General features: G+C 50.5%; 1 protein-coding gene across 1 annotated transcript in view; it reads right to left on the reverse strand.

Annotated features, from left to right (window-relative positions):
• The window catches only part of TMEM121 (transmembrane protein 121), a 37,191-nt gene extending 22,565 nt beyond the window's left edge, over positions 1-14,626 (reverse strand). The window contains exon 1 of the mRNA XM_051799378.1: positions 14,539-14,626. The gene's annotated coding sequence lies outside the window, so the exon portion shown is untranslated. The remainder of the gene's footprint in view (positions 1-14,538) is intronic.
• Between the last annotated feature and the right edge of the window lie 3,775 nt (positions 14,627-18,401).

Here is an 18,401-nt window from a genome sequence, read left to right on the forward strand (position 1 = left end):
GGGCGAAGGAAGCCCTACGGAAAGGTGAAGTGAAAGTTAATATAGCTGCATAAACAAACTACAACACAGCACGGGGAGGATGCAGGAAAGCATGATGCTGGAAAGTACTTTTATTCTTATGCTGAAAAGCAAAACTCTCTGCTACCTTTTCCAAAGCACTGGAGCATATTCTAACTCCCCCCGGGCATTCCCTCACAACCTCTGGTGTTCCCCATGCTCTCTCTCCAGACAAAGGGCATGCACTCTGTTCAATTCCATGCTGCAATTTTGATGGTGCTGTTTTGCCAGCGCTGAGATCACTACAGCGGGGCCAGCTGTGGCCAGTGACGGAGGCAGGGCTGCAGGCAGCATCCCCTGCCAGCATCTCCTGGGCCTGACGCCCATCAGCCTTTCCTTTTACCCAACTGATCACAGCGATGCTGGAAATCAGCACTAAAGCCATGCTTTGGCGTTTCCCAGCTGCTGCTGCTCAGAGAAATCACACTGTGTGTTAACATGGCAGGGCTGGGTGCCCGTGCTGCCTTCCCTGTGCCCAGGTGAGGGAGAGAAGGATTGCGAGTGTGCAGAGAGAGTCCCCGCTGAGAGAACAAGTCCTGGCTCTTGGGGCACTTACATTCAGCAAAAATATAGGGGGGAAAGGAGCATGTATACAAATATATATATTCATACCTATATGTATGTCATTATGCAAAGTCGAGGTGAGACAAAGTGGATCAGCTACAGTTTTGACGTGCTAAAATTAGGTTTTATGTAAAATAAGTACTTCCTTCATGTAGGGCATGTTGGTATTAAGATTTATTTTCATCTTGACTTGTATTACTGCTTCATATGATTGGGCAAAGCCCAGGGCACATGCATATAGTTTCCATTCATAACATATACATGGATTCATGACCTAGCTAGCAAGCTGAATTGCTTTGCAATCTTTTTTCCACTGAATAAAGCTTAATAACCGTATAAGTCTTAGAGCAAAAAAAGACCCCATGTATTTGCTCTTCAAGAAGAGCTCTTGAATGGAGTTGTAGGAGGCAGAGAAAGCATCGCACCAACTGCCTAACATTCATTACCCACATGGGTTCATTTCTACAAGCAGGTCACATCATGTCTGTGGGACTAACAGTGGATGCCAGGGCAGTAAATTATTGTGGTTGGGAGTGGTTGTATAAGCTCCAGGACAGCCCCTGACTTTCCCAGAAAAAACAAAATTCCTGGTGAGTTTATTTACTTCAACTCTTTACCAAATGCCTTTGGCAAAGGCACGTTACTGTTATGAAGAAAGCATAAATTGAATGTTTACAAACGTGTATGTGAGAGCCCCCATGCTCCTGCAGGAACAGAAATACTGTTACCATCAACAGGTGGAAACAGTGAGTTTAATAATGACTTTTATGTCCCCTGGGGCTTTCCTGACACAGTGAGGAACCTGTCCTCGCTACAGCTCAGGTGCAGGGCTGGGAGCAGTTAGAGCCCAGGGGCGGCTGTCATGGGGAAACAGCACTTATTTAGTGGAAACAAAAGGTCCATCACTAACAGCAGCCAGGGAACTAAGGCTGCCTGTAGAGAGCAAGGAGAGGAGACATGAACAGAAGGAGAAGAATCACCTGCTTACCTGCATAGGAGGAGAATACAGCATAGTTTGGCTTCTGTTGCAGAGGAGCAGGGATGACAGGAAAGACACCATGCGCAACAGGGACACTGCTGAGAAACTACCCTCTTGAAGAGACCTCCTCCTGTCCTTAGAGAAAAAACTCCTGACAAAATAAGGGAAAGCCACAGCTAGCTAAGGAGAAGGAAGATGTAGGTTTATAGCAAGCTTTTCTCAGAGGGAGAGAGATCCATGAAGGACTGGCTTAAAGTCTTCAGTTTCTAGGGTCACAGCTGAGCTGTGACACGCTGATGCAAGCGAGAAGACAAAGATGTATTCAGTGAAAGAGCCTGACCATGTATTTAGAGGAATTGGGATTACTGGCCCACCTAAAAGGTCAGGTGGTTTTGTAATAGAAGGACCATGTTGAGGGTGTGCTATACATCTCCCTGAGAGTAATTTTGGAGCACCGCTGCTGGAGACAGCACTGCTGCTGGGACTGATAACAGTTTTGCAAGAGGCTGCTTTCCAGGTGGAGGCTGAGGTGCAGATACTTAAACCAGCTCTGCCTGGATGTGGCTGGAGCAAGCTTTTTATGTGCCAGTTATGGAACTGACATGAGGAGATGCTGCTTTTGTTCACTTTTTAAGAAAGAATGTTATAAAAAAGCCAGCTGTAGAAAGTAAGCCTCTATCAGACACTAGCAGAGCAATGACCACTGGCTTCAGTATAATTAAACAGAAAGGTATGAAAAACAGGCTGGTAATGAGTGCTTCATCCTGAAGAGGAGAAACTGGATGAAGGCATTTCCATCCTCCTCTACGTGGGTACTTTTGGCCCCTTTGGCTTATTCCCAACTTTCCCAAGGAGATGTCAGGATGCATCACCCAGGGCACCAAAGCTGTGGGCTCTACAACCCCGGAAGCCCTCAGCCCACAGACCTGCTATCCCCTGCCATGTCCCCTTCCCCACCCATCCCACTGTCCCGGGGCTGGGGCCTCCCTGCAGGACACCACAGCCTTGCCTCCCAGCTCTACGGGAACACGTAAGCACCGCTTCATTTCATACACTCGGCTTTCTAAAAACATATGTGGCATTCCCGTACGACTGTCAGCATCGACCTTCGTAGCTGCCATGGTGATGAGCATCACGGAGAAGCCTATAAATAACATCAATGTGCCACACGCTGGCCCTTTTATAAGCCCCACTCTTTTTGATTTACTTATATGCAAGATATTTTACAGGACAACCCAATTAAGCTTGACAGCCGGCTGACGATGAATTCCTTCACAGCAACGACTTGAAAATACTTTGTTTTAAACTCGGTAATGTGATGCAGAAGATCAGTTGAAGCTACTGGTAGGATTTTGCATTACCTTATGACCTTTACAGCAACAGCCACTGAAGAATACCCCAGTGCAGGAGACAGGCAGAGCTTGCCCCATCCAGTGCTGAGCAGCAGCGTCACACCAAGCTTCAAGTTTTAGGAGGGCCCCTTAATTCTCTCACTATATGTACAGGACAAGCACGCAGGTACAGGGTCCCACCGAGTTTGGGGAATGCTACAAGAACATTGCATGCCTGATCTCATACATTTTGTCTATGACTTTCTCTGACCAGGTTGCTCTGCTGTCAGTGTAATGCAGAAGTGTGGTCAGTCCCACTGCGCTGTAGAGCGGCCACGAATTTTGTAGGAGCCCACCATGGAACCGAAAGGCCTTGATCAGGGATGCCTTGGTGGCATCAGCACCCACGGTGACTCCCTCAGTCACTTTGCCTGCACCCAGGCTGCTCACCTTGGCTTCCACCACATCTTCCAAGACAGGCACTCCTCACCACATCCATCACAACTAATGCCTCACTTGGCAGTTTTCATCTGATACCCCTGTCATTCCAGCAGTAATTCCTATATTCCAGATGAGCAACACATAGATAAAACAGAAGACCCAGGGTTTGCATGGCATGTCTCTCTCAACCCCTGACAAGTTGAGCTATTCTGGGAAAGCCTCATTCACTCTCTGGACCCACTTCCACTTTCCCTCACAAACAAATAAACAGCCATGATGGACAATCCTCATCCCAGAGCTACTCGAGCTGGATGGGTTTCCCAGTTTGATGGTGTCTTTCTTACTGTCTCCCTGTATATTCTCTACCGCTGAGGTAAGGGAGAACATCCCCTGCTGAGACAGATGAAAAACAAGGTTATTCACTGAAGTTGCTTTCTATGTTGCTCTCTGGGCAAGACAACACCTGAATCCTGCCCCAGCTCTCTGGGGAGGCAGGAGAAAAAAAAAACCCCATGGTGCATGGGGAAAAACACAGGCTCCTCACTTATAAATAAACACTGCAGCCTTTTTTCAGCTCTTTTCAGCTGGAGCCCAGAGCTGAGTTTTCAGGCCCAAATATCCATTTTCAATTTTTTGATATTGAATGATTTAACAATATTGAGGAAGGCAAGGGCCTCTTAAAATGACATTCAGCCACTTGAAAACCCAATTTCCCCGCAATTTTTCAAACTGAGAAAATTTTGATCAGCTGCAGTTTGATGTTGAGCTGACACCTGAACTCAGGTGGCTGGAAGGTTAATGAAGAACAATGAGTCCCAATAGTCACTTAAGCTGCCCAAACTCTGTGATTACTTGCCTTCAGGTTTATAAATTCCCCACAAATCCACAGTGTCAGTGCCTGTTCTCCCCTCTCCATCATTTTCTTTGTTTATGTCTGCTGCATTTTTTCCTACTCTTTCTTCCCTCTCTCCTGCATTGTTTTATTTTTCCTTTGCCATGGAAATCGAGCACAATGCAACTTTGCAAAGTTCTTTTGCAGCTATAAACTTCCTATACTCCCCCTGCTAGACTTAGGTGTGAAGGAGTTCAAAGTAACGCTACTCTTGTGAACCCATCAATTTGAGGCAAGATCTGTGTAGGACTGCATGGATTCATTGGCAAAGCCTGGTTACACAGGAGGACAAAATTAATTACAAAGCGATTAAGCCCCACCACGACCTCCATCCTGAGCGAGGGAGGCACAAGCACTGCCCAAGGTCTGAGGGCACACGATGCTACATGAGGCGAAAAATTGTGCTGGTTATTAGTTTGGATGAGCTGTGTAGCTGCAGAAAAAGTGAGAAGATCAGAAAAGTCAAGATATCAAGGGAGACACCAAAGAAAACACGAGATTGATTTCTATCAGGGAAATGAGAGCTGAGCAAGCCAGTGATTATATCGCTGGAACTGCAGAGGGATGGGGAGGAGTGGAAGGAAGAGGCTCCCCTTCTTGGGGAGCCCAAGGTGCTTGCTGCTGTGCTGCATCCTGAAAACGAGCGGTCATGCTCCACGAAATTCAAGATACATCAAGGGAATTCAAACAAGAGTATACCAGAAGCCGGATATTTTGCAAAGGGATTAAAAGAAAGCTTTAAAACAGGAGCCAATAGCTCCGCAGGTAAACTAATTATGTGGAAGCTGCCCAGGAAAAGAATGTGTAGCAACAGCATGAGCTTTGGTAGCAGTACCAGCAGACTGAGGAGCCAAAGTGCTGGCATGAAGATGGCACAGGGCAAGGGGAGGTGTTGGTCAGCAGAACCACGACACAGCAGGTTCTCCTGGAAATGCAGAAAACCAGGGAAGCTGCTGCTTGCCAGGATCCTGCTTGCAAAGGCAAACTTCAGCAGGAGCTTAAAATCCAGCTCTAGAAGAGAATCACAAGGTTACAGTCCACAGCAGGGAGCAGTTGCTTGGACAAAGAACTTGCCCAGCCTTAGAATGAGGAAAGCTGACAGTTCTACAGGAATTTCTCGTGCTTTTTAAATGCAGGCACACAAGTCCTCAAGGGTTAGCCCAGGCTGACCTAACTTTAATAACATAACAACTCAGTATCTTTAATAATAAAGTTGCTATCACACTGCACTTTAACCTTGCCGTGTAAATGATGGGCAAGGGCAGGGGGTAGCTATAAAAGAGAGAAGCTACACTGCCTGGCTCTGCTGCTGTTGCAGAAATGAATGCACAGGGAAGAGAAAAGCCATCCCAGAGCAGCAGCAGTGGCAGCTGGAGCTATTTGCTAATTGCTAAGGGCAACCAGGGACCTGCCATTTGTTTGCTGCCTTGCTGGGTCTGGTGTGTGGGAAGGTGAGGGCACGCTCGCACGCTGCCTGGTTTGCAAACAGCACGGCGGGAAAAGTTCAGCCAGAATGCCCGAGCTGGGAAAAAGGAGCCACATACAAGGATTAATAGCACAGCTTTCTTCTTAACTGGAGCTACTAGCAAGACTCCAGAGATGTGCTTGCTTAAGCAGGGAACGCTACGAACCATTTAATGGGGCTGGCCCAGAAGCAACTACCTGGAGCCTGTAACATGATGGAGAGTAAGCAAGGCCAGAGTGCCTCCAGCACACACAGCCCCTGCTCCCAGCTATTCCAACAGACAGGATATAAACATCAGGAGTACAACATGGCCTGAAAACGCACAAGTCTCCATCTACTTGTGCAACAGCTCTTGCAATGGTGGGACATGGAGAAACTTCTTTCATTTGGGGGGCTACAGTGTTTCTCTGACCCTTCCAGCCCTGAGACCATGAGAAGTTTGGATGTTTCCAAGGTGCTCATCTGTTTGCTCCCTCCAGGCTCATGACCCAAGGAAGAACCCCCTGGTCCCAGGGAAGCTGAGGATTTGTCTCCTCCATGGGTGCAGGGACCTGGATCCACTTCAGATGCTTCCTCTGGGAGAAGGAAAAGATGTGATGGGCTCATGGGAAAGGATGAAATTTTCCTTATGTATCCCAAGCATCAAACCCATGTTCAAAGCAGGCTCTCTGTGGATGCACAGCTGGGCTCTCACATGTGTTTGTCTGCAGAGCTATCCCCGTCTGAGCCTCAGATTTGCAGCCAGATTTTTGTATTCTGTGCTGAATTTCCAAGGGTCTTCATTTGGACTTATCCTCCCCACAGGGGTCAATAGGACTGCAGCTGCTGTCCTAGCATCTGCAGCCAGCTTTGCTGAGCAGCAGTGTGGTCTGCCGGATAAAGCAGGGGCTGTGAGCCAGGAGCACTGAAAGCCAGCCCAGCCCTGCCAGGAGCCTCCACTGAGGGCTCAGTCAAGAGGATCAGTGTCTTCAGAGACATCTAAGGCATGTCCCAGCCAGGCATTAACACTAGTGAAAAACACAGGGAAAGCACTAAGACACCCTGTGGGTCCTGCAGGAAGAAGAGATCAGACCATGGTTCACACTCTCCACATCCCGCCCCAGCCCCTCCCTCTGCAGTTGGCTCTGACTTGTGAAGCTGAATGCTGAAAGTCTACAGCATCCACGTCCAGGATCAAGTGAGAGGAACATAATTAAAATAGCCAGTGTAGTCCTGCATTGTGGCAGTGGGAAGGCGGCTGGAGACATGTAGGATCCTCTGCCTGAGCTCCATGCTTTTGGAGATGCCTGGGAAGAAGTCCTTCTGCAGAGAAACCTTTCCAGTCTCCCCGTGTGCTTCTGGCCTTTGCCAAACTCTTCTTTCTAAAAACCTGTGGAACTACAGGTCCATCAGCAGGCTGGAACAGACCCATAACTGTGGGCTAAAATCTTGTATAGCATCAGCTGCAATCCCTTTCGTGGTGATCCTGTGATCCACAGCTAATCCACACTTCATGTTTTGACACCACCTCCCAAATATCTGTATTAATGCCAGGCATAACCCACGTGCCTTCCTTCAGTCTTTGCTCCGTGATCACTGTGCTCAGATGTGCAATACAAGCATTGCCCACATTCAAGGCTGATTAGCAGCAGCAAAAGCTCTGTTAATATAATGATGCCATCTTAGTCCCTTTGATCTGGAGGAGCTAGACCCTCAGGAAAGCACCCTTGTCCCCCTGATCACTGCACAGAGCCACAAGCTCAACAACATTGGCTGCTGCTGGAGCCAGGCCTGACCCACCCAGCACATTTCCCTGCTACATACTCCTTCATCTGTAATAAAGCTCCAGGGGAAAAATTAAGGCTGCGTTTTGTCAGGTGTCTGTGTATGCAGTGATGGATTCTGCATCTAGTTATTAACCTCTTTGAAAAGCTCAGTGTTATCTTGTATGGAAGTAATATTAGGTTAAACAGCTGTTGATAACTTATCTCCCATTATCAGCAAGTTCATTCAAGGCCAATATTTACTCACATCCAAGAAACGTTGCTGTATTCCCAATGGCATTCTTTATGGAGTCAAATGACAGCAATTTTTAATAGATTTTGGGTACTTAGGGGGCCGTGTTACCCAAGTGCCTCCTAATCCTGAATATGCAACACAAAAAAACTCTGCAGAGGGGACAAAACCCAGACACAGCGCCCAATCTCCAGAGGAAACCTAATCTGGAGGGGGAAACCTAATCTGGGGGATGAAACCTAACTTGGAGATCACCTCCTGCAGACACAAAGGTGCTGACCCGAATTTCCCACCTCCTGCCTTCTGCACAACCACTTGCCATGCTGCTCCTTCACACCCTTCCTCCCTCAGAAGGCAGGTCAGCCATGGGCTAGCAGGTCCATGTGACCCTTTCCCTCCCCTTTTTCATTCTGTAATCACAGCCCTTCAACCAAGAGATCAGAAGAGACATCTCCTGCCACTTCACTCCATCATTCAGAGTAGCGTAGGTAGGTTCCTCTTAGCTGAAAAAAATAAGTCTTTGTGCTTTCGCTGTGGACACTGTCAAGAAAGTGTCAGTGTTTTGCTTCCTGGTAATTTTCCAGGGAGCCCATTCTCTTCTTTATTACTTTTGCTGATGCTATAACAGTGTTGTAAAGCCTTAGGCAGGGACTGAGACCCTGCTGTGCTGGACATGGCAGAAGCAGAGATCAGAGAACAAGATTTGCATCCAAAAAAATGAGATCTCTGCGGTATAACTTCTCCCACCACTATTTATGGGATTGAGATGGGGACTGGGTGTTTTGGGATCTGATCCCAGGCATTTCCCATCTGCACAGGTGCTGCCATGCACACAGCAGAGCTTATGCTGTCCCTGCCTGAAGTTACCAGGTATGAAGGCAGTTTCCCTGGGAGCTACACAGCCTGGGTTCCACTCACAACCTCTTCTCTCCTTCACACCACCGCTGGTCCACACTGCAGTGAGAAATCGGACCTTGGCGATCACTGGGCTGTTTTATGATGCCACTGCAGCTGGTGGAGTCAGCAGAGCTCAATCCCTGAGCTGTAAGCAAGCAGCAGCCCTTGGAATGGCCAGGGGCTGGTGAGAGACGGTAGCTAATGCTTAGCCTAAGCTGCAAGTGGCAGGTACATTGTGTCTCCTGACTCAGTACCCAACCGTGGTGAGTTTATAGCCTTTGATATTGTTGCATTAATCATAAGGAATCTCCCAGTTCCTTGGAAATACAGCAATGAGCTCTCCAGGGCTGGTTTCAGTACTTTTATTCCTAGGTAATAGCCCTCTCCCGCATTTATAGCTATGTCTAGACACAAAGTGAGGAAGGTGCTATAAACGCTTGATGGAAAAACCCTGTCTACCTCCTAATTCCTGCATTTCACTTCCCAACTGTGCACTGAATGCACAGGTACAAAGCCTGTGCTCACACACCTTCCCGTGCCACCAGCCCTGAACAACAGCAGCTTGCTGTCCACGGCACTGGAGCACGGCTGGTCCCCAGGGGCAACCCAGAGGGTTCCCAGGGACGGAAAGCTGTTTGCTCAAGTCCTACAATCTGCCTCGAGAAAACGGCCAAGTGGGAAGGAAAGAAGGAAGGAGTGCTGCAAATCCTCTTGGGAAGATGCTGTAGGAGCAGCTCAGCTCCTGGTGGCATTTCACAGCACTGCCCTTCCAGGCAACCTCTGACAAGGCAGGACAGTGTGAAGAGGAAGAAATCAAACTGACACATAAACAAGAGGAAAGAAAGGAGTTATTTAACTCTTTTTGGGGGTTGCTAATTATTAATCAAAACCAAGAAAATTAGCATAATGGGATGAAATCCTGTAATGTTCAAGGCCTCTATGGATGTCAAAAAAGCATTTACTAAGTTAAAATACTGTCTTTAATGCACCTCTAGTTCCAGTGGCACCACCCAAGTTATACCTTGTACAAAGGGAGTCTGTCTACCTCTTTTATATCTCCCCAGGGCACTTGAAATAACTGAGACCTCTCAGGCAGGCAGAGGGGTGTGGAAGTGGCTGGGAGGAACACATGCTGAAGCCTGGGGATGACCCAACATCACTGAGACTGGACACATCACTGGCAAGGACAATTAAATCACATCTCCCATGGGAGATGAGGGTGCTACTGCCTAGAACCAAGCGCACAAGGGAAGGGACTTGGGATGGGGCTGATTAGCAACAACATATCTCGGCCATGGAATTGTAGAATCACGGAATCATTTAGGTTGTACGACTGCTAGGATCATACAGTCCAACCACTAACTGAACACTGCCAAATCCACCACTAAACCATGTCCCTAGGTGCCCCACCTACACATCTTTTAAATCCCTCCAGGGATGGTGACTCAACCACTTCTCCGTGCAGCATGTTCCAATGCTTGACAACCCTTTCAGTGAAGAAACTTTTCCTGATATCCAACCCAAACCTCCCAGGGGGAACCTTGAGGCCATTTCCTCTTGTCCTGTCACTTGTTACCTGGAAGAACAGGCCAACCTCCACCTTGCTACAATGTCCTTTCAGGTGATTGTAGAGAGAAATAAGGTCTCCCCTGAGTCTCCTTTTCTCCAGTCTAAACACCCCAAGCTCCCTCAGCCAGCCCTCATATAACTTGTGCTTCAGACCCCTCACCAGCTTGGTTGCCCTTCTCTGGGCATGCTCCAGCACCTCAATGTCCTTCTTGGAGGGAGAGGCCCTAAACTGAATCCAAAGTGAAGAGGCTGAAGTCAGGGATTGATGGCAAGTGAGCCTGTGACCTGCCTGGGGTGACTCTGTGCCAGCAAAGGTGGTGACGCTAGTCGTCGATTATTTTTCAGCTCCTGTGTGTATTCACGCACTGCACAGCACTTGGAGTGTTCAAGATGAAAGGTACTTTCACCAGCACTTCAGTGGTTTGTTTCCTATTATAGGTCTAGTTTTGACACTCCTCCACCCTCTTATCTAACTTTCTCTACAAAGCTCTTCTCACTTTTTCATCTTTCTTCTGTGGTCCCTAGCCAAGGTAAAAGCAAAACAACAAAACCAAAACCAAAACCATATTTATTTCCTTTTTGGAAAGCTTGAGATTAATCAGCCACACTGATCTGGAGACAGGAGACTTTCACAAAAGCGATTCTTTATAAAAAAGTCTGCATACTTTGCTGTAAACTCCTCTCTTCAAAATGTCTTGGTACTCAAAGAAGAAAGGCCTTTGTTTTTGTTTTTGTTTTTTTTTGCTTTTAACAAGCCTAGTGGATGTTTTAATTAAGTTGGATAGAAATTTTCACAGTTACTTGATGTGAAAATGTGAGCCTATAAGAGCCGCCTTTGATGCTTGAGTTATGTTTTAAACACTTGATGACTCCTGCACAGCTGTTAATCCTTTTAGCATAGCTAATAGCTATTGCTAGAGTGCTCATGAAATCCTGTTTTGTTTGTGCCTCTGCTGGGCTGGAGGCTTCCTCCGGAATGGCAGCTGTTTGTAGCTCCCAGCCCCAGCAGACCCAGACACCACTAAGGACTCCTGGGGACCCCAACACCAGCAGATCCTAGATGGGAGCCACAGGAGTCTTCCCACACATCTAAGCAGGGCTGGACAGCTCCAGCATCCACCTGCAGGAACACATACATGCTGGTGGTATTGCAGAGTTGTGCCAGGGAGAGGTCAGAGGAATTCATGAGTGTCCCATCCACCCCTCCCTCTGCAGTCACCCTCCCACATGAAGAGCTCAGAAACGATCCCCTGACCCTACACTCAATAGTGAGGCACACCGCAGTCTGTGTGTGCCATCCTCTGCTGTGTTCAGTGTTGCTACCTTAAAATAAGATCTTTCAATTCTCAAATATTTTGAGTTCAGCTCTCTTCAGATTTGGAGAGCCACCCCACACCTTGTAAACAGGCTTTCCTTTGCTCTGTAGCTCTGGATTTGCTTGAAGGATAGGTAGTGAACTGACTTTGGGGAAATGCAAATGCCTTCCACAAAGGATGCTGCAGGGAGAGATGAAAGCCAACTCCATTTGCATTAGTTCTGTAACTCTGGATGTTTTCCCTCTCCCGTTTAGACTGGAGTTCACACACACACACACACACACACACACACACACACACACACACACACACAGACAGACAGGTTTTTTGCCACTCTGAGCTATTTGTTGCCAGCTGCTCCTCCCAGGAGTTTTGAAGAAATCCCCATTTACACACAAAGCTACTTTTCAGAGCACCAGGAGCAAGCTGCACAGGCAAAGGGAGCACCCTGGAAGCTGGGAATCAGCAGAGCCCTACTGTGGCCTTTCAGGCCAGTGCTAGCTTGCTCTGTACCCCTGTGCACAAAGCAAGAGACCCCAAGCCTGCAGCAGGACCTGCAGGACTCTCCTGCCACCACCCCTTGGTAGAATTACAGTCTCAGTAGCTACAAGAAAACCAGCAAGATGATGAGCTCCAACACAGTGTACAGGCTGTGCTTTTAGGTGGCCCATAGCAAAATAGCAATCTATCAGTTTGTTAAAGCAGAAAAAACAGACACAGGAAAGCACTCTCTCTCTGGATCCATGTGCTAAATAACAGAATAAGCCAGGATGTCTCCCAGGTCAGTATGTGTTCATGGCACTCCTGGGGATGGATATCCATCCCACTGCTGCTGCTGCCTCTCCACAGCAAGGGCCCAGATCCTCCACTGGGTTTCCTTTGAAGAGCTCCTTGGGGTGCCTGCAGTGCACAGCAAGGCACCCAGAGCCAGATGGGGACACAGGGAAGCAGCGTTGGGGACTCAGTGCCAGACTAGAGCTCCAAGTGAGACACTGTGCCAAGCCACGCTCGCTTTCTCGGCTCATCACTCTGAGGAAATGCTCCTCAGCTCCTCACTTCCTCAGCTCACTGCTCCTCCACCATTTGCACATCTTTTTGTATTTTATATTATTTTCTAAAGGGAACAGGGAGATACCTCTCTGATAGTAACCAGAGGAGTTTAAGAACAGTGATGCTCAGCCAGCCCTTGAAGTCACAAGTAAATGGGATGGGGCTGGAGATCCTCATAGTGCTAGTGTCCTAACCAGAGGCATTTTTGTGTAAAACTGGCTTAAAAAGGCAGCTAAACATCTGTTTTCATTCTGACAGCAATAGCTTTGCATTGGGAAACAGATAAAAACCTGGTGAAACATAAAAACACGGCTTATATTCAGCTCGATCTACTGTTGTTAGAGAGCCCTAAAATTGCAGGATCTGTGCTTATTTCATCTTATGTCAGCAACACTGGGGAGAAAGAGATTTCTGGAGGAGGATTTTGCACGCAGTGATCAGAGTCTTGCACTCCCATCCATTCTTGCAGATAAACCCAGAGCACCCTCTGCACACAACAGGAATCCAAGGGAGAAGCCAAGTGCTACCTGTGACATGTGGCCACAGCTTGGACATCCCGCATCCTGAATGCAGCCCAGCACAGCATCAGCGCTGGCAGATTAAGGAGCTACCCAGGACCCATGGGGCTCAGCAAGCGTGGGAGGTATGGAGGGGATGGTACCAGGACTGGGTATTACCGTCAGCCCATGTGAAAGTGGCTCCAGATTCCCAGCATAAACCACCACGGGACATCTAAACCCTCATGCCAGCAGCCCAGCTGCCTGATGAGAAGTATGACAGTGACATGTCCCAGGAGAGGACTCCAGATCTGACCTCCCTCCAGATGAGGAGCACAGAATCAGGCTCCCCAGGCGATGATCCAGGCAGAGTGCACCTTCCGCAGGGCAGAGCTGCAGATCAATACCCCACGCCCACAGCAAGTCACAGCTCAGCTGCACAGCCCATCTGCACGATGGTGACAGTCTGCCACCGAGCAGGAAAAAGAAAGAAAAGGCTGCAAACAGGGATTTTCCACACGCAGGAAAGCCCCGCAGTAAAATCCACACCAAACAGCACTGGCGAGACAGGACCCCCAGGAGCACCCACGTCCCTCAGTGCACATCAGATCTGCAGGTGTGCAAGCGCCTCTTCTAGCAGGGTAGGAGAGGGACAGGTTCCCTTCAGCATCCCCAGGGAGACCCGATCCCCTCCTCGTGCCCATGGCTGTGCCACCTCTCCCACGGGCTATGACACCTCTCCCACACTTGCTTTCTGTGGTCGACTGCAAAGGGGATGTGTTTCCAAGGTGGAGACGGGAACATCCCGCGCCTCCCAGCACTCAGCCCTGCTGCCAGAAGGTTGGAGGGAGTTCGTGTTCCCTGCGGAGGACCGAGCTCCAATACGGTGCTCGCATTCTCTGGCCAAGGCCTAGCGGAGAGCATCCCCAGGAGCCGGACGGACCCCGTGGGGCGAGGCACCCGCACCCTGCGCAGCAGTAGGCTCCGGGCATGCCCTTCGGGGCTCTCCAGTCCCACGGTCCCTCCCGGGGCTCTCACCCTTAGAGCAGGTTCCCCGCAGCCAAGTTTGGTCCAAGAGCAACAGAGGCTTCTCCCGCACCACCCCGAGCAGCCGGCTGTGCTCTTCCCCCGCCCCTGGCCGCAGCCCCCGGAGCCCCCACTGCGGCCGGTCCCGAGCGCAACCCCGGGACACGCCGCTGCCCCGCCGGGGGGGCTCGGAGGATGCGGAGCGAAGCGGGGAGTGGAGGGGAGGACGAGCAGCCGGCGGGGGGGCGCAGTCCGGGGCAGCCCCATCCCTGCAGCACCCGATGGCGGAGCGGCGGGGGGGTAGCGGGCAGGAGCCGGTGGGACCGGTGGGACCGCAACGGGGGAAACTTGCGCCGCGTCCGGAGCCCGGCGAGTCGATAACGCGGCAGATAAGAGGGGATGCTCGGCGCCGAGCAGCGGGGGCGGCGGGGCCGCCGGGTGCTGCCGGCGGTGCCTTACCTGCTGGACAGCCCGGGAGGCTGCGGTCCGCGCCGTAAATCCGCGTGGCGGGTGCGGTGCCGTGTGCGGCGCCGGGAGGGCGGGCGGGTGCCCCCCCCGGGGCCGCGGAGCCCCGGCCGCCCGCCGCTCAGCCCCGCGGCGCCCGCCGCCCCCGCCGCCCCGCCTCGCCGCCCGCCGCCCCGCTTCGCCGCATCGCCGCCGCTGCCGTCGGGGGCTGCGGGCCGCCCCGCCGCCGCTCGCCGCCCCGCGCCGGCCCCGCGGCCCCGCGCCGCGCTCCGCCGTCCGCGGGAGGCGCGCTGGGGGCGGGCGGCGGGGCGGTGCGGAGAGCGGGGCCGTGCCCACCGCCCCTCCGCCCCGCGCCGCCGGGGGGGGACGGCCGCCGCGGGGAGTGCCCCCCGGAGCCCGCCGCTCTCTGCCCGCAGGACACGGGCGCAGCCCCGTCCCATGGGACCTCTGTCACCTGGAGCCGAGATTTCCACCACCGCCATCCCGGCGGCCGGTGTCCCCCATCCCCGTTCTCGGCACGCGGGAGCAATCCGTCCTCTGGGATCCAGTCCCTGTGTCGCTGGGGTCTGGGATTGGTCCCAGACCTCGGTACAGGTGTTCCCATCCCTGGGACCGAAGAAAGACACCGGAATCCAGACCCTCTGCCTCCTTCACCCCGCCTCCATCCCCGGCCACTGCTGTCAGTTCTTGAGCCACCGAGTCCTCAGACACTACTTCTGGAGTTGATCCCTCTGCCAGCGCCCAGGACTCCCTTTCACCACCCTGGGGAGCTGTGGTCAGCCCCAGAGCCCCGGACACTGTCCTTAAGCTCCTCTCCTGGCTGTCCCCCGGGTGTGGCTCAGCAGCTCTAAGGTGAAATGGGAAGAGGGCTGCCCAGTCTTTTCCCCCACCCTGTAGCCTGTCCTGCCATGACAAGAGGTCCTGCACCATCCCACGGGGAGCCAAGGCTCTTGCCCTATCTCAATATCCATTTTGCAATTCCCCTCCTGCCATTGCTCTCTGCCTTCCTACCTCTCCAAGCCCTGCCCAGCCACAGGTACGACGCTTCATTGCTGTGGCAGCTCCAACCCAAAGAGCATTGAAGGTACCCTGCCATATGTGGTCTTTGTGTGGGGGTTACGGGGATGGGAACTGATGCCACTATAAACCTTTTAACTCCGCAGACCTTGGCTTTTGACAGTGGCAACTGAAGCGTGGTGAGTCCTGTCTTCTTAGACATCCAGTCTCAGTTTGAGTGTTTCCTGGGATGCAGAACCAGTGATCCAGGACAAGTTGCTCCTTGGTTAGCTGTCCTCATCGCCGTGGACGTGCAGCACTGAAAGGTATAGGGCAGAGGGGCACTGGACTGCAAGCCCTGCTCACACCTTCCCACCCACAGGCTCGCAGCACTTTGCAGAGAGGGAACCGTTGCACCTTCACACTTTGCAAAGGAAAGCACTGTGCCTTCGTAGTAAGAATGGGGGACCCTTGTGGAATGCAGAATCGGCTGGCCCAGAGTTTCTCACTCCTCTCAAGCTGCAGTTGCCCCTCTCATGGCGGACTGACAGGTCCCTAATGTGACTGTGATTTGTCTCTGCTGGTATGAAACTACAGGAGAATTAGTGAACCCAGACAAACCAAGAGCTTCTGGAGGTAAAGCCAGGAGACTGCTCTGCACCAGGTCATCACACAGAAGGCGGATGTCTTCACAGACTTTTGCCTGTAACCAAAGCTGCTCCAAATGAAGGAAACCTATGGAGTGATGGATGGGACTATGTGAGATGGGAGCCCTCCCAGGCAGCGGAATGAAAGCAGATTAAGGCAGCAAGTGTATTGAGATGAATATGAGCTTAATCCACTAACCAGATCAATCAAAGCTGCAAGTGATGCTTTTCCTCCGGACTGCCTTTCTATTCCTGTGCCTGTTCCTACATCACTGCAGGCAAAGAAGCTCTGCCTGGCATGTACAGCAGTTGCCCTCCTGCATCTGGACCTGCTTTATCTGTGCAGGCCAGCCACAAACCTAATTTCCAACCATATTAACAAGCAGTACTGTAGATTACCATGAGAGATCCGTGTCCATGCCAAGTATGGCAGGAAGGCCTCAATTCTGAGTTGGAGCACCAGCATGGTTGGAATGGGAAGTCTTGCAAAGCAGGGCAATTTGGAGATAGCTCTGCAGTTCTGGTCACTTATCACAGTTACCCTGAATTATGCTTCACTTACACAACCTCTAATGTTGTTACTCCAGCAAGGCAGAGGCAGCTCTTATGCTAATTCGACTATTTGTTAGTCTAATAACTCTTACTTACATTTACTGTGCAGCTTAATATTGTCAACACTCCTTAATTTTGGTGTGTGAATGCTTTTACAGTGAATTATAACACTAGAGGTTAATTTGCACAAATGCAGCTTTCCAACAGGCCCATATCTGTGGAGTTTATAGCTGTAGAGATTTGTATGTCATCACACTTGATCTTATGCACACCACAGGCTGCTTACCTTGTTACTTCTGCATCAGGTCTTGTGTTTGCCTTGGCCATATCTACCAATTTGTTCATCAAGGAGCACGTCTGTGATCACTTTCCAGATCACTTGTGAGCCCTGCTGAACCTCCTGAGACTATGCCTCTGTGCCCCGTGCCCACACATCAACACTTCTTCCCCTCCCAGGCATGGTGGGTAACAGGAGACATTAAAGAGCAGGCAGCACACAAGGCGTGAGCTCGGAGAGTTTAACTGTGACTCACAGTGCTGGGTTATTTGAGCCAGCTCAGAACAAGGTTTATGGATCTTAAGGGTCCCTGTTTGGAAATATGCATTAAGTTTGTTGTGTCATAAATCTCCCCATTTATCCTGCTCGAGCTGGATGAATAATTGGAGGGAGGTTTGTGGCTAATTGATTTGCTGATCACTGGAAAGGAATCATGAATAATTTATTTGATGAATATTATTCAACCATCCATAAAGCTGGTCAGTTACTGAAAATAATTAGTTGCAAACACTCAATTTTTCAGGCAATGGCTTTGCCCATTTGCAGGAGCACCTCACGTTTCTGGCACTCCAGCATGAGTCCCCATGGATTTCTCCTGGGCTCGGTGCAGAAGCTGCTCTTCAAAACAGCCTGAGCACTTCACCGGGGCTCTTCTGTCTATCCAATATTTTGTACTTCACATTGCAAAGCTTTCTTTTCCTCTCGGTGTCCTTGCAGGTACAGGTCCTCCAGGCTGCACAGAACTTTCAAAGTGGAATTCAGCTAACACCTTCCATTTGGGATCAAGGGCACTTAGCAGTTTTGACAGTGGAAGGGGAAGAGGCAAGTTCATATATGCACGACACCATCAGCTCCAGGCTCTTTCCACATGGCAGTTCTGCTGTGTTGGATTAGTTCCATCAGGTACCTGTGAAACCAACTTTCAGGGCAGAGATGCTGCCTCTTGCCAACACAGCTGGGCTGGTGAAGGGATGGAGCAGAAGGTTGGGACAAGCATACCAGAGGAGGAATATCCTACACCAGCTTCCAGCTGTGCCTGGCAGAGCCAGACCCTAATTCCATTTTTACAGCATGAACCCTTAAGCAGGCCACGTAAGCATGTAATTTTTTCTGCATCTGCATGAGTCCTGGTCCTCCCCTTGCAGGCATCCTGACACAGTAATCGGCAAGACCTGCATGGCTGCCTCTTCTGGGTTCCAAAATAAAAGGAGGAAAAAAACCCTCTGTGTTTTCTCTAAAATTGCTGTTTATTTGCCAGTTCTTGCATGTTAAAATTTCTGAGAAAACGATCGATCTCCAGAGGCTGGTTGATGTTATTTTCCTTCTAGCAGAAATCCTATCAGCTTCTCCCCTGGTTCTCAGATCTGGCAGGGGCAGCTCCCCTC

The sequence above is a fragment of the Manacus candei genome, unplaced genomic scaffold, assembly GCF_025592945.1.
Source record: "Manacus candei isolate 608988 ecotype Guabito, Panama unplaced genomic scaffold, ASM2559294v1 h1tg000005l, whole genome shotgun sequence".
NCBI lineage: Eukaryota > Metazoa > Chordata > Aves > Passeriformes > Pipridae > Manacus > Manacus candei.